The sequence below is a fragment of the Macrotis lagotis genome, chromosome 4 (assembly GCF_037893015.1).
Source record: "Macrotis lagotis isolate mMagLag1 chromosome 4, bilby.v1.9.chrom.fasta, whole genome shotgun sequence".
Lineage (NCBI taxonomy): Eukaryota > Metazoa > Chordata > Mammalia > Peramelemorphia > Peramelidae > Macrotis > Macrotis lagotis.
The window spans coordinates 211381272-211397006 of record NC_133661.1 but is presented as its reverse complement, the minus strand read 5'-3'; the positions used below and the strand labels follow the sequence as shown (position 1 = coordinate 211397006).

The 15735-nt window shown below is 32.9% G+C and overlaps 1 protein-coding gene across 5 annotated transcripts in view; it reads right to left on the bottom strand.

Moving 5' to 3' along the window:
• The window catches only part of STRN3 (striatin 3), a 99939-nt gene that overhangs the window by 66070 nt on the left and 18134 nt on the right, over positions 1-15735 (bottom strand). The gene's annotated exons all lie outside the window — the stretch shown is intronic.

The window sequence follows — 15735 nt, the reverse complement described above, 5'->3', positions numbered from 1 at the left end:
TCATTCCAAGAGTATTTAAGGGTGAACCAGTATTTAGTAGGTAAAATGAATTTATCAAGATTTTACAGTGAACTCTTCTTTTTCAAAGATAGTAATAAGGCCATCACATTGGAAATTTAACATGTCATTATTATGTTCCATTGAAGAAGTAGAAATTGAACTAAATAAATGATATAGTAGTTGGACTAAACCATATTCCATAGTTCCTTTTCTGGATGTGGGTAGTATTTTCCATCATAAGTCCTTAAGAATTTTCTTTGATTATTATACTGAGGTGATCAAGTCTATTAAAGTTCATCATAACACAATGCTGCTATTAGTGTGTAGTGTTCTTCATTCAGTTATTAATGCTTGATTACCTTTTTTCATTAATAGTAACATCTATTATTTTTTTCCATAACACTTATTATCTGCCCATGTTTCAGATAACTTGAGAATTTATTCCTTACTATCCCCCCCACCCCCAACTATGTCTTCTGCAGCATAAATACCATTAGGTGCATTGCTGTTGGAGTTGTAAGCTGATTCAACTTATCTGGAAAACAATTTGGAACTATCAACCAGCTACTGGCCCCTAATCTTTTATATGTCCTGCAAAGTCTTATCAGAATTATTTATACATTTTATGAATGACATATTTCATAAAAATATGAAAAAAGAAACATTCTTGCAAACTACAACAGACCAACATTATAGACACATTTGTAAATTTGAGTATATATAATCCCACAGTGGCATTTTAAAAAATTACAAAATAAGTCAAAATTCGGTAAACTTGAACTAATGCTACCTTCAGGTTATTACTAACAAGATATCCCCTATTCATATATCAACATCTTATAACATTCCTGGAAAAGAAATACAGCAGCAGAGATGCCCTTAATTATTAATTTTAAAAAACAGGTATATCATATGTAAATGCATATTTACTTAAAGTGTTTATTTTGCATATTGGAATATGGCCAGGGCAGAACTGAAATGAAAGAGAATTTGGCCATAGATAGATGGTGTGGCCTTCAAAATTTATGTGCAATCCTGAATTACATCACACTGCAGAACATTATTGAAATGGTTCCCAAATAATAACGATATCACTTTTAAAAGTCAGAATTTTTTTCTATATAGGAGAAACTAAGTGGATAAAGAACACATTGTCCAGACTTCAAAATTAAAATGCACTTCAGCTCATATTGGTTCATAGTACATATATCCTACTTGGGCTTATAACTTGAACTATGAGTTGGTCCAGAATTAAAGCGAAGGAAATTAGGCTGAATGGCCTTTGGGAAATTCCTTTTTGCTATCAGTAACCTGACTCTTCCTGAAACAAAAGATTCACCATAAACCTAGAAACCTGGAATACCACAGACTCTTAAGAGTTAAGTTGTGCAATCAGGAACAATTTTGGGATATCTGCTATGGAAAATACCATCTGTATCCAGAGAAAGAATTGTGGAGTTTGAACAAAGACCAAAGACTATTAGCTTTAATTTAAAAAAAAAAAAACCTTTATCTTATTATGTAATTTTGCTCTTAAACTTTTCCTTAAGGATATGATTTCTCTCTCATCACATTCAACTTAGATCAATGGAAACAATGTAAAGACTAACAGACTGCCTTCTGTGGTGGGTGGGGGTGGGGTAGCAAGATTAGAGGGAAAACTGAAATTAAAAATAAATAAATTTTTAAAAAAATTAAAGTTGTGGGTCACCAGTGGACAATAGTGAGATGTGTGGTAGATACAGACTGTTCAATAATATATTGTCTTTTCTTACTCAGGCTAAAATATTCTCAGTTTCTCCTGCTGAGCCCATAGGGAATAATGTTAACTTTTTGCACCCATTTGATTCCCTTCTTTGCTTTCTAAAATGGACAGATAACTGAATAAAATATTCCATATGATCTTTTATGAGCTTTGGCAGGGGTAGAATATCACAGGACCACTGTGATTTTTAGGAAAAATCATTTTGGGAAAAATAAGCCTCTAATAATATCAAAGTATATGTTTTTTGACTGCCATATCATACAAACATTTCCTCATGGAATTTGCATTGCAATTCTCTAAAATTCCTAGACATGGCTTCCAAGTTCTAGTCACATGTACTTAAAGTGGTTTATTTTTTGAACCCAAGTGGTAGTGGTTATATTGCTACTACTATGTTTTTCTAGTCATCTTTTTAATTGTTTTATAAATATGATCACATTTATTCTTCTCAACACCACTGGGAGGTAGGTGATATATTATTCCCATTTTTGCAGAAGAAACTGGGGCAAACAGCACTTTTAAAGTGACTGGATTAGGGCAGCTAGGTGGCATAGTGGATAGAGTACCTTTTGAGTCTAAGATCCCATTTCTATGCCAGTTATATTTTATCTATTGTAAAGTTTGTTTTAAAAATTAATTGATTCATCTTAATAGATTCATTACATTATTCCAACCCATTAGAATATTTTTAATTCTGACCTGACTACATGCTATTCTTTCCAGCTTTGTATAAAAATTAAATTGGTAATATCACCATCCATAAATATCACTAATACATACAAATATATTGAATAGTACAGGTTCAACAACAGCTCCCTGGGCCCAAGCAATCAGAGGTTTCTCTCCATGTAGACACTGATGTCTTTGAGGTTTAGTTATTCATCTCTATTTACATTATTTATATTCCCATTATTTATATCCCCATTGTCTATTACAATGCACACATCTCTACATCTTTATCTCTATTACAATAGCTTATTCTGTTGTGATGAGTCTATCTTTCTCAAGTATGTCCGCAAGCCAAATCTTTCAAACCAACCAAATGCATTTTATGCCCCCATAAACAAACAAACCCAATCAATAAACTGCATACCCTTTGACCCAGCAATCACACAAAAAAATATATTTACAAAAACATTTATAGCAGTTCTTCATAGTGGCAAAGAATTGGAAATAGAATGACCTTCAATTGGGGAATGGCTGAAAAAAGTGTGGTATTATCAATGTGTTGGAGTAGTACTGTTGTGAAAGAAACCATGAGGGGTAATACTTCAGAAAAGTCTGGAAAGACTTGCACGAATTGATGCTGAGCGAAGAACACTGTACACACTAACACTGTGTGATGATCAACTGTAACGATCGTCCTCATCTCTGTACAATAATCAAAGAAAATTCTAAAGAACTTGTGATGGAAAATATTATCCACATTCAGAGGAGCCATGGAGTCTGAATGCAGACCAAAGGCTATTATTTTCAATTTTTAAAATTTGTTTTATGTATTATGGCTTTCCCCCCCTTTTTATTTGACTCTTCTTTCACAACATGACTAATATGGATATAGGTTTAACAGTTATACATGTACAACCTATATTAGATTGCATTCTGTAAGGGGGAGAAGGAAGGGAGGGGAAAAAATGAAAAAATCAAAACCTTACTAAAAATGATTGTTAAAAACTCTTTGCACGTAGTTGGGAAAATGATAAAAACATACTTTAAATGGTTATTAGATCACATCTATGCCTACATTACAAGATTAAGCTTTTTTAAAGAAGTTATGGTTAAAATTGTTTTAATAATAGTCCAAATTTTCTAATATGGTACTGATTTTTATCTTGGCTACATTAAGCTAATTATCAACTGCATGGATTGCTAATTCTGAAATTACTTCCATATTGGTAGCTTCTCATTTTGTATTTGTTAAAATATAATTTTACTTTTTATGATATTCAGTGTTCATCACATCCTGTGACTGAGTCACCAAGTATTTATATATATATATATATACATACATGCATGAAGTTTCTATGTAGTCTACAATCCTCTGATAAGTTCTTTTTAAAACCTGAGCTATATTTTCCACAATATATTTTTGCAAGTCATCTTTTGCACTGAAATCAGCAAATATTAAAACACAGGTTAACTTAAACTAGAGGGTCTTATAAAGTTCTTTGCAAAACTGAGCTACCTATTTAGACCAAAAAAAAAAAAAAGCATCACAAAAGTTGCAAATACCTTCACATGCTATGTTTGCTTAGGCTTATCAGAGATTGTATTTGGTATGCAGAATTAATGGACAAATTTATTGCCAGTTTCAACAAGTCGATGATCTATGCTAGGCTATTTCTATATATAAAAAAAGAAAAAAGCAGTAGGAAACCAGATATGTTACAACTGAATTCACTGACAATCACCACAAAACTCTTCTAGATAAATGCCATCTAAGAATGTCGTTTTCCTCCTATGTGTAAAAGTAAACAAACTCCCTCTAGTTGAAATTACTTGTTACTAATTTTTTAAAATATCAATTCTGAAAGAATTGATAGGCAATACAAAGGCAATACAAAATACATCAGCAGCCTAGAGAAGAATGTGCAAATAAAATAGTTGCTTGAACCTTGCCCTCTTTGGTAAATAAAAAATGTGTACTTAATCATAATGTTTAAAAAAAAAAACATAAAATCCAAAAATGGACATTCCATATGCATAAATTCCAGGGTTTAATCCTTTAGAAAAATACCAAATGTAGTAATGTAAATTAATCTTCTACAGCTTCCCTCTGACAACTACAGAAGACTGTGCTATATCTATAAGGTACTTGTTTCTACAAAATTAGATGCCTATGCTTTGGCATGCACTAACTGCTGGGACTGCAAAAGCTAAGGATCCATCTGTTCCCTTTGCTTTCTGGAATTCAATGAATTCTATTATTTGAGTTCAATAACTCCTTCAAAAGACTACTGAAAATAAATGGATCAAATTAACCCTTTTTCAAGAAGAGTCTTCCAGGATGGCTAGGTGGCACAGTGGATAAAGCACCGGCCCTGGAGTCAGGAGTACCTGGGTTCAAATACAGTCTCAGACACTTAATAATTACCTAGCTGTGTGGCCTCAGGCAAGCCACTTAACCCCATTTGCCTTGCAAAAACCTTAAAAAAAAAAAAGTTTTCCGGCATTAAAACTGAGAATTTTTCTTAAAAATCACTTAATGAAAAGCTTTCAAAGACTATCAAGCCCTCACCCAACACATTTTATCAGTCAACTATTAATAAGCAACATTACTTTTCTTCCAGTTCATCTACTATCTCCCCAAAACAGCAATTTCAGAAGGAAAAAAATATTGAATTTGGAAATCTAACTCTTCTTCCCAAGATACTGTCTTTCTACAAGTGTCAAAATAATATTAGCCTGGGGGGGGGGGGGGGAGCAGTAGATAGAGCACAGGCCCTGGAGTCAGGAGTACCAGAGTTCAAATCCAGCCTCAGACACTTAATAATGACCTAGCTGTGCAAATAATAATGATGATGATGATGATGATGATAATAATAATAATAATAATAATGATAATGATAATAATAATATTAGGGATATGAAGTTTCACTTGTAAAGTCAAGTGAATACAAGTCAATAAATCTGTTGATTCAAAAAATTATGGGCAAAACATTTTCTCTAGTCACCCTTCATCATTTTAAAAATTATATTGAGTCTATTATCAATTCTAAAATTATCTAATCACAAGAAACACTTGCTTTTTTATTGTCTTTACTTTGCCATATAGCTTTGCAGCTCAGGAAAAGAAAATTTTAAACAAAAGCATTTTGGAAATACATTAAAAAATGTGAAAAGTCACATAGATACTACAAATCTCAAACTTGCAATGAAATGCATTAGTTAAATTTAATATACATATCTGATATCTGCATATTCAAAATTTAGAAGGTATATTCTCATATGCTATCTCATTTCTGTCTCTCAACAAACCTCTGAAGTCAGCAGGACAAATGATAATGATGAGGAAAGTAAGTTCTAGACGAAGTTAGGTTGACAAGGTCAAAAGGAAACTATTTTAGTTTACTAAAAAGTGCCACTTAAGCCTCCAAGTTAGACATTGGAAGCAACTAAAGCATTTCCCTTCCTTTTCCCTTTACTCTAGCACAAAACCCTTGGAAAAAAAATAAACTATTTTCCTATGGAAGTCCCGAAAAAAATTAACAAGTAATGGTAAGGTGAAGGGGGGGAGCAGAGTGAGGTAGGCCAGACTCAAAAATCTTCCAAGCACACCTGATGCAAGACTTTTTCTTCTTTTTTTTTTCCTTCAGAAGCCCTTTAATAAACTTGAGGTGGAGGAATAGATTATTTCATAGAGAAAGATAAATTAGCAAGTTTGAATTGTTACAATATATGAAGACAGAAAATTTATATCACTAATTAAGAATCTCAAGAGCATTTTGCTGCTCCCTGATAGTCAAAAAATCATTCTCAGCAAAAATATCAGAAACCATCTAGGTCTCTTTGGGGAGGAATGGAGGAAGGGAAGGAAAGAGTACAAGAAGAATGGATACATGGAAGGTCACTCCTCCCAGGAAGCAGGAAATGTAAGAGGCGCAGCAGACGAGGAGAAGATGGGTTTAAGCTTTAACAATTCCAATCTTCCCCTCTGTGGATGGGAAGTAATTGCAGCAGAACTAAAAGCAGACAATGCAAGCCTAAAGGCACCCCCCTCAAAAAAAACTCTCAAAAATACTCTAGTTCTCTAATTCTCTATCTAGCTTCATCATTCTACAAAGGTTTTTCCTGTGCTGAGAAAGAGACTTAAGAAAATGAAAGGAAATAGCATTACTATGTAAATCTCTTTTCCATTTACTAAATTAGAAATTCGAGGACATACTCTTCTTTAACAATTTATTACAAATTTAAGCTCAAACCTTAATACAACTAATTAAACTATTTTAAAATTAATTTCATTTATCAAGTCCTTCAATTTTTTATCTATTTATCTTTTTTAAATAATAGTTTTTTCTCAAGTAACAAATTTTTAAATCTCCCCTTCCTCATTAATTACCCCATCCCATCCCACAATGGGGATTTTTTAAAATTAAAAAAACAAATACCTCAATATATATCTATATGGTCTAATAAAACAAATTCTCACACTAGTCATGTCCAAAAATCTATGCCTTTCTACACTGTATATTCATCATCTCTCTAACCAGAAGGTGAGTAGCATGTTTCATCTTCATTCCCTTTGTCGTGAGCCTTTATGTTATTATATTGGTATATTATATTGGTAAGAGTTCTTTTTTTTTTTTTTTTTAAGGTTTTTGCAAGGCAAATGGGAGTTAAGTGACTTGCCCGAGGCCACACAGCTAGGTAATTATTAAGTGTCTGAGGTCACATTTTAACTCAGGTACTCCTGACTCCAGAGCTGGTGCTCTATCCACTGCACCACCTAGCCAACCCCCAGTTCTGATCTTTCAAAGTGTTTTTCTGTTATCACTGAATAAACTGTTCTATTCACTATACTATCAGTTTACAGAGATCTTGTCAGTTTCCTCTGAAATTTCCCCTTTCATCAATTTCTTACTGGAAAATTGTCCACTTCATTCATATAGCCTGTGAGCTATAGCATAAATATGCTACAAATACTTTTTGCACATATCTTTTGTTCTTTGATTTTTTGTGGTATAGATATAGTAATAGTATAGCAAGATCTTAGAATATGCAAAAAAAAAATGATTTGCTAATTTTCTGGGCATAGTTCCAAACTGCTTTCCTGAAAGACTAGATTAATCCAGATCTCCAACAAGTGTTTTAGAGAAGTTGTATCAAATTCAAATAGAAACCAGGGCCACTAAACTATAAGGATATCTCTAGTTAATCATAGAACACAAAACTACAACAGTATTTGTATTTATTATTAAATATTTCCCAATTAAATTTTAATCTAGGTTTATCTGCACTCTGCAGTACTAGGGATTGAAAGAAAAGCAAAACTAAATCCTGTCCAAGGAGCTAACATCCATTCTAGTAAGGAAGGCAATATGCAAGCAATTGTTTATGTAAGAAATATACCATAAATTGGAGGTAATCTGCAGGAAGTTATTAGAAAAACAATGCCAGTGCTGGTGAATTATGGAGTATGTGGGGGATAGGGGAGAAGCAGGAGGAATGAGGTTATGTGAAGTGTAAGAAGACTGCAAAGGCAGGAAGAAAATAGATTGTAAAGGACTTTAGAGGTCCTAATATAAGGCTTTTTAATTGATCCTGGAGTTAATAGGGTGGCCAAAGTTGACTGAATAGGGAAGTAACATGTCCACCCTGAAATTACACTTTTGGCAAGGGAATATTTTGAATGTAGCCAAGCCCATCTATTTTCTTCCCAAACTGAGATAAATACATTATTTACTCTAAAATAGTTTGGTCTAAATTTCAGTGAAAATTGACTAAAGTACTTATATGGTATGAGAGGTGGGCCTGAATCTTTTTTCTGTCAAATCACTAACCAATTTTCTCAAGTATCTTTAATAAACCTATTGAAAATAAAAAAAAAACAAAATAATGGACACATTATTTAATAGTATTTATTTTCTGTATACATTTAGTTGGATTCTGAAATTCATGATCTATTTTATGAGGTTTTTTTTGCCTAATGAAAGTAGTTTGACATCAAGAAGTGTAGTATCACCTTCATCAGCATTTAAACATTATTTTCTTTATAGTAACAATTCACAGAAGATTTAAATTTGCAAGGTACTTTTCCCACATCTCTATGAAGCAGACAGAGCAAGCAGAATTTTTCTCATTTTGCACATTAGGAAACTAAGACTTTACAAGTTTAAATATCTTGGTCATGGTTACACAATTGATGATGGTGTTTATCCTTTGTTCTTGTATTAGACTATGTCATCTAGGGAGGTGATGCCATGACAAGCACATAAACTGGATTTGAGTGAGGGGTTGCTGTGCTAAGTCACCACTCTCACTTTCTCCTTCAGAGCCATATTAACTCAGGAGTCCTGGAGATGATCTCCATGCAAGGCAAACAGGGTTAAGTGACACACCCAAGGTTTCATAGCTAGTGAGGTGTCAAATGTTGGAGGCTAGGTTAGAACGCCATTCCTCTTGACTCCGATCCATCCACTTTGCCACCTAGCTGTCCTTATACAATCAGTAAGTCTGAAAAAAAGATGTCAATTCAGGTCTCCTGACTCTTTTCATTCCATCATTTTCCTGAAGTACCCCACATATGTCTCTCAAATGCAACAACATGGTTAAAAAAAAGCAATGCAGTAAAAGTTAAACTATCTGTTCGAGAATTTACTGCAATGTATTTCAAATGGAAAGCTGTTACACATCTAGAAGTTTTAACCTTATTTGAATTTGACAATGTCCTACTTAGGACATAAATTTTTCTTCCACCCACACTAAGAAAAATTAATTTCCTATACATTTTTAGTTCTTTACTCGGTTACATATATACTTTTGAGGGTTTTTTAAAATAGTATTTTTCCCCAATCATGTATCATGAAAATTTAGCATTCATTTTTACAATATTTTAAGTTCCAAATTTTTCTCCCTCTCTTAAGAAGGTAAGCAATTTGATATAGTTTATACATATGCTATCGTGTAAAACATATTTCCATATTAGTCTCAGTTGTGAAAGAAACAAATCAAAAGGAAAAAATAACCATGAGAGTAACTGAAAAAATATGCATCACTCTGCTTTAAGAGTCCATCGGTTCTTTAGATATGGAAAGTATTTTCCTTCATGAGTCCTTTATACCAGTTTTGGATCATTGTGTTGCTGAGAAAAAAAGAATGGAACATTCATAACTGATCGTCACACTATGTTGCTGATATGGTGTACAATGTTTTCTGATTCTGCTCATTTCACTTTGTATCAGTTTGTACAAGTCTTTCCAGGTTTTTCTGAAATCTGCCTGCTCATAATTTTTTACTGAATAACGGTATTCCATTATATTCTTATACTACAGCTTGTTCAGCCATTCCCTAATTAATGAGTGTTCCCTCAATTTCCAATATTTTGCCAACAAAAAAGGACAGATATAAATATTTTGCACATTTTTCCTTTTATGATTTTTTTGGGATACAAGCTGAGTAATGGTATTACTGGATCAAAGATTTGCAGAGTTTGGCTGCCTTTCGGGCATAGTTTCAAACTGCTCTCCAAAGTAGTTAGATCAATTCACAACTCCGCTAATAGGGCATTAGTGTCCCAATTTCCAGATTTCTTCTCCAATATTTATCATCTCCCTTTTTTGTCATATAATCAATCTGATAAGTGTGAAGAAGTTATCACAGAGTTGTCTTAATTTGCATTTCGCTAATCAAAAGTGATTTGGAGTGCTTCTTATTCCTATTCCTATAGATAGATTTGATTTTTCATCTGAAAACTGCCTCTTCATACCCTTTGATCATTTTCAATTGGGGAATGGCTTATACTCTTATAAATTTGACCCAGTTCTTTAACGTATTTAAGAAATTAGACCTTTATCAGAGACATCGTTGGAAAGATTGGTTCCCAGTTTCTACTTTCCTTCTAATCGTTTTTGCATTGATTTTATTTGTACACTTTTTAACTTAATAAAGTCAAAATTATCTTTTATATTTGTAATGTTCTCTCTCATTTGATCAATCACATATACTTCTTTGAAATAAATGCTATTAATAGCAAAGCAGAGAAAAAAAAATAAAAGTTGAGTTTCTAACCACTAATTTATGGTTTAAAAAAACTAGTCAGCAATTATCATTTCCATCATTTTTATCTTTTTGCCTCCACACCACCTCCCAAGGTCAAGTTCAGTGTTTAGGACACTGGCACTTAATAAATATTTGAATTACTACTTATCTTTATTCAGTGTCTTCCCTTCAACAATCTCTGTATTTCTACCCTACCTTCTATGAACTGAACGAATCAACTCCAGAGAAACAATAAAATATTGTAATAGATAAAAATGGAGACCTGGAAGGCACTTGAGTTCAAATTTACTTCTAAAACTTAGACTTAACTTCTATAAAACTTACTTTGCTTATCTGTAATTTGAGGAAACTACTGTTGAGAATTTGACAAGTATGTTCCATGGAATAAAATAGACTATCCCCGATGAAAACCCTTTTGGGACAGGATTACTAATCAGTAGTTATAAAATAGAATTATTTTTTATTAATGGCTTAAATATATGTCTTAAATAAAAGGACTAAAAATAAGATATCACCAATACATGGCCCCCCTGCACTCCAATGATATCTTCTGCATAGTAATTAGAAGTAAGGTCCACAAATATTGGGCAGATGTGCTATAAAGAATAATCACATAGGATAGGTAAACAATAATGTGTCACAATCTGCATCACAGTAAAGAATATGTACACTAATGAGGTGATAAATCTCTTTGAATATCTGAAATCAGACTTTACGGGAAATAATGCATGGAGATATGACTCCACTAAAAGACTCAATTGATAAATAACTAGATGATGAGTAGACATTAAGAAGGAATCAAAATTAGTAAGATGAGTTCAAATCCAGCCTCACACACTAAGTAGTTATGAAATCTTGAGCACATTAGTTAATGGTTCTCAGTTTTTTCTCATTTGTAAAATGTCGATAATGAGATTTACTTACAAAGGTTGTTAAGAATAAAATCAGATATTTTAAAAATTTCTGCAAATGTAATAGATGTGAAGAGTTCAGAAAGGGAAAATGGCTTTCTGGAGTACATAAACTGATGCAGAGCAAAGGGAGCAGAATCAAGGGACCATTGTACATATTAACAACATGATGAGTTGATCAACTATGATGGATGCAGCTCCTCTCAGCAGTTCACAGATTATGGATAATCCTGGGAATTATTATGGAATACTATGGAAAATGTCATCCACATGGGGGTGGGGTGGGGGGAAATCACAGAATCTGAATATATATACTATGTTCACTTTGTTTAAAACTTCTCTTGTGTTTTTTTTCCTCTGATCTCATGGTTTTCTTTCTTTTCCCAAAAAATGACTGTTAAACACAAATGTATGTACATTTTTACCAGGCTGTTTACCACCAAGGGGAAGAGAAGGGGAAGAGAAAGGGAAGGGAGGTGGTAAAAAAATTTGAAACAAATTTGCAAATGGGTGAATGTTGAAAAACTATCATAGCATATACCTGGAACAATAAATATTAATTTTAAAATATTAAAGCTTTTAAAAGTGCCATTATGTGAACAAAAGGTAACTCATACCTAAAATGTTAAACTCTGATTGTCTCAAATATTCTTGTATGTTTCTAAAAACTTAGATTAGCAGACCTACTATGTACGTAAGCAAATGTATACTCCATCCTAAGCACATAGGTTTATATTAAGTATTGTGCTACCACTCAATTTTAATTTATATATATAGATTGATTCAGTGATGTAGACTAGAAGATCTTATGGATATTCCATAAGAAACTGAATTCAGCATGCAAGCACTGAATGTATTTTCATACGTTAAAACATCAAAAATGCAAATTCTCAAGTTCTTTGTGACTAGAATTCTATTAAAGTCAAACTCTTTAAGAGAGAATTGTTTCCTGCACATTTCACCCAAAGAAGTTACGTCTAGGTCTTTCTCAAGAACACAAGCTGAAGGTCCCTTATTAGAGCCAGAATCTACTTAGCCAATAATGCTTTTATCTCCATTACAATTAGACCATAATAACTTAGATATTTCTGATTACCCTATGTCAAGTAAAAATTAAATAATGTTCAGTAGCTTGAGAAATGAGAGTACCAAAAAAATCCTTTTAATTTATTTTCATGAAGTTCATTTTAGAATTTGTCACCAAAAAAAAAGGACTAACAATTAAATGGCTAATCCCAACTAATAGAAAATTCAGCTATCCAAAATATCTTTACCAAGGCAGATAGAAGGATGCAGAGATAAACTATACTTCTACTTGAGAGATAGACAAACACAAATGTTTTCCTAGGCAACTAAGTCAATAGAGAAAATAAGTAACTTTCAGAATCAAAACACTGTAACTAATAATTACTACTCCCTGCCACCACTCACCTCTTCACATCACCCCCTCCCCCCAAATATAGGAAATCAGGAAACAGTATTCTTGATCCCTAGCTCTAGAAGTATCGGATGTAGACAGAAGGAAGCAGGATACCCACCCACCTTTCCTGTCCTTGATTACATTTCTCTTGCAATATTTTAAAACTTATTCAGCCACTGAGACTAGAATTAAAAATTTCTAGAACTTTTTTCTTCTGCCAGTGGTGCACTGTCTACAACCTTTGATGTTGTAATTACATGTCATTCAACTCATCTCCCTAATTAAAATAGTCCTTAGAACATCCATTTATGCCCTCCAAAAAAGGACCATAATTTCCTAGTCACAACAAAAAAGAAAAAAAACTAGAAAAGGATTACTTAAACAAAAATATTTATATCTTCTCTGCTTATAATAGCAAAAATCAATTTAAAAAATCCTACATGCCCAATGGAATATAAAATTAAGAAGACAGGGAACCAATTTTGCTTCATGAAGTCAGATCCAAATGCTGAGGCAGAAAAAAAATTAAGACAAAAAAATCAAAACAACAACAAAACATAGGGTCATATACAAACATACAAACTTTCATAATAACTAAACATGCTAAATTTTTTGATTTAATGAAAATAGCTTGAAGACTAGCAAAATAAGTTGAATTAAAAAATTGTTTTAATTCAACAAGATTTTGCTAACACACATGAGGCAATATATACATCTATAAGTCATGGAAGACAAAAAGACAAAATGAAGTTTCCAGTCTTTTAAAAGTTTAAATATTACTGATTTAAGAAACAAAAGCTAAGAATTTACTATAGCACATCAAGTAGAATAGCTAGAAAACAAAAGTTGTTGAAATAAATCCTGCAAGATGTGACTAAAATGTCATCTAATCAAATATTCTTAACATCTAAGTTCTTCTTACAGTTCATTTTAAATCTATGACATATCAGATACCATACCACTAGCTATAGTTAAGTTTCCACAAGGACAATTTGGTGGGTACAATGTTTTAATACTTTTAAAATAGAGTTTGGGGCGGCTAGGTGGCATAGTGGATAAAGCACCGGCCTTGGAGTCAGGAGTACCTGGGTTCAAATCTGGTCTCAGACACTTGACAATTACCTAGCTGTATGGCCTTGGGCAAGCCACTTAACCCCATTTGCCTTGCAAAAACCTAAAAAAAAAAAAAAAAAAAAAAAAAAAAAGAACAAGTCGAGTTTGCTACCACTACGTTATAGTTCTATATAGATTTTGGGGAATAATTTCTGCCCTAGTTCTCTTCAAAAGAAGTGCTAATTGACAGAAGGGAACAGACAAGTATAATGCAAACTTTGAACACAACTAAGTCAACTCACATTCAGGCTGCTTTCCCAAAAACTATCCCCCTAAAAACTGGCTATACTATTTTCTACAACTCAATTCACAAAGTACCATGTTTACATAGTTCTCTTATAACCCTTAGCACAGTCTGACTTGAACATTTCATGTATACTTGTTAACAAACATTAACGTATCAAGTTCCTATTATGTTTCTAAGTTCTATGGATTCAAAGCAAGGCAAATAATCCCTGCTCTCAAGTTCACAGTCTAATGAGGTAGACAACTTATGAATAGCTAGCACAAACAGGATAAATACAAGATGAAATGGGGGCAGGGGGATATAAGAACTTCAGTTTTGGAAAAGATGAGTTTAAGATGTTTACACAACATCCAATTTGAAATAGAGACATGAGACTTCAGGTCAACAAAAAAGTTACAGCTAAATAAAGTCACTACTAAGTAATGAGGCCATAAAAATAACTGTACTATGCAAAATTATGCAATAAAAACACTAAATTTGAATATTAGTAAGTTTTAGGGGGAAATGAAGTTAAACACAAGGCTCAACAACCTCGGTATCAAATGATTTTACACACACACACACACACACACACACACACACACAAACACACACATATAATAAAAACAGTATACATATTAAAACATATTTAATAGATAATGCCTTGGTCTGCACCCCAAATCACAAGGCAGAGTCAAAAAGAGGATGGTCCCACTTAGACATTCTCCAAAAGAAAGGAAAAGTGGGAGTCCAAGACCAAGGTGGAATGGTAGGGGTGCAATACATGAATATAGTTCAGCCCTCCTATTGTACCATAATACGTACATTAAATATGAAACTGTACCATGTAAAAGATTTGAAGTTTGATTGTTGAAGTGGATAAAGGCCGTAGCTTGTGAGTTTTCGGGAAATAGAGCAGTTTTCTATAATTGCATTTTCCCATGGACAAAATCAAATATAAACAAATGCAAAATTTGAGTTATGCTCAAATTGTTCCTTAATATCCAACATCAATGGAATAAATTAGCATTTTTGAAATATGCATTACAGGAGAACCAACAGTAAAGCTGAGGATTTAGCTGCATTCATGGAAAGTGATCAGATAATCAAGTAAAATAAAACTCGGGTTCTCCTGACTCCAGACCCACCTTTGTACATCAAATATTCAAAAATAATAAAGTTCATCATTCCCAATCACTTTTTTTCCTGCTCTCTGACAGTGAGTTGCCAGCAGAAGTTTCTCTAAGCATTATTTCAGGTATTTTCTATATGCCAATAGAGGGTATGAAGGAGTGAGAGCTACTCAGACCTTATTCTATTTTTTTTTTATTCAGAAGCATCACTTCATCACACTCTTTATCTGTATTTTCTATGGGAAATAGCTGAAATTTAGAGAGAACTTAAGATTTGCAAAGAGGGTTTGTACACATACTTTTCTCATTTGAACCTTACACCAACCATTTAAGGTAGAAGTATTATCTTCATTTTACAACAAAAGAAAACTGAAGTTCAACAAAGTTAATGACAGTGATTTAGTAAATGTCAGGAGTAAAAGAATTCATACCCAAATCTTTTCTGACTA